The sequence below is a fragment of the Frankliniella occidentalis genome, unplaced genomic scaffold (assembly GCF_000697945.3).
Source record: "Frankliniella occidentalis isolate FOCC.00 unplaced genomic scaffold, Focc_3.1 Scaffold24, whole genome shotgun sequence".
Lineage (NCBI taxonomy): Eukaryota > Metazoa > Arthropoda > Insecta > Thysanoptera > Thripidae > Frankliniella > Frankliniella occidentalis.
The window spans coordinates 1,985,386-1,986,552 of record NW_026267154.1 but is presented as its reverse complement, the minus strand read 5'-3'; the positions used below and the strand labels follow the sequence as shown (position 1 = coordinate 1,986,552).

The 1,167-nt window shown below is 57.9% G+C and overlaps 1 protein-coding gene across 1 annotated transcript in view; it reads left to right on the top strand.

Annotated features, from left to right (window-relative positions):
- Nucleotides 1-819: 819 nt before the first annotated feature.
- The window catches only part of LOC113208578 (protein tincar), a 145,006-nt gene continuing 144,658 nt past the window's right edge, over nt 820-1,167 (top strand). The window contains exon 1 of the mRNA XM_052265110.1: nt 820-1,106. The gene's annotated coding sequence lies outside the window, so the exon portion shown is untranslated. The remainder of the gene's footprint in view (nt 1,107-1,167) is intronic.

Below are 1,167 nucleotides of genomic sequence, written 5' to 3'. Positions count from 1 at the left end.
GGTCCTTTAAAAGGAGAAATTTGTTGATTTAGACATGAATTTTTGTGCACATCTTGCCTAAATGCCAACGCGCATGTTCAATACGGTAACTTTGCATCCCTCCCATGGACAAAATAATTATTTTGCCAATCATAGAATGCAAATTTGTAACTTGCATGATAAAGAATCAAGAGCTACCAAAGAGTTGCACAAAAATGCATCTTTCTCGGAACAAAAAATTGCCGTTTCGATTTAGAATGCAGGTGGATCATACCTGGTATACATAGGTAATCTTAGGTAATCTTTGGTAATCATTGGTAATCTTTACAATTTGGTAATCCGGTGTGCACATTTTTATGGAGTAAGGCACCCCTCGGTATATAGTAGTCGTTTCAGCGAAAGGTGTGTCTTTTCCCTAAGCATTGAGAAGGCAGACCTGTGGCTGGGACGACTATATCCTTCTGCTACTGCGCGCCGCCACAGTTGTCCAGTTGTGTGTGTGTGTGTGTTGGGGGGGGGGGGAGCTCCAGATCGGCCTGCCAGGCGCGCTCAAACATTGAACAGGGCGAGGACGACAAGGGCGCACGGCAAGGCCGCCGCGGCGGGGGTGTCAGCTTGCAGCCCGAAGGGGATGCGCGCGTGGGGGTGTGGCGGTTGCAGCGCGCGGGGGGCGTGGCGGGGGCGCGGCCGGCCGGCGTTCAGAGCCAGCAGGGGTCGATGACTTCGTCTGTTTCCGTGGCGCTGTTCGGGCGCGCTCGGGCGCCGCTCGGCTCTCTCGGCTGCCGATGCGCTTCCGCCCGCCGGCACTACTGGCTCCCCCACCCGAACCCGAACCAGACGCTGCCGAGGAGCGCCGAGCAGCGGAGCGCCGCGACGCCGCCGCCCTCGTGTGACGACGCCGCTGGTCGTTCCCCGCGCGCGCGACGCGAGTGCGAACACGCCGCGCCGGTAAAGTGTGACGGCGGTTGACACTGTGTGTGTGTGACTGTGAGTTGAGTGATTGAGTGACGGGAGGCCTCCGCGGACTTGCAAACCACACCACCCTCTGGATTACCGACGGCCGCTTTAGTTTTGGATTTTACGCCCCGCCACCGATACCCGCGCCGCGGAGGCAGGCGACCCCACCGGTGAGTCCAACGGCAGCAGGGCCTTTTGGAGGAGGAGGAGGAGGAGGAGGAGGAGGAGGAG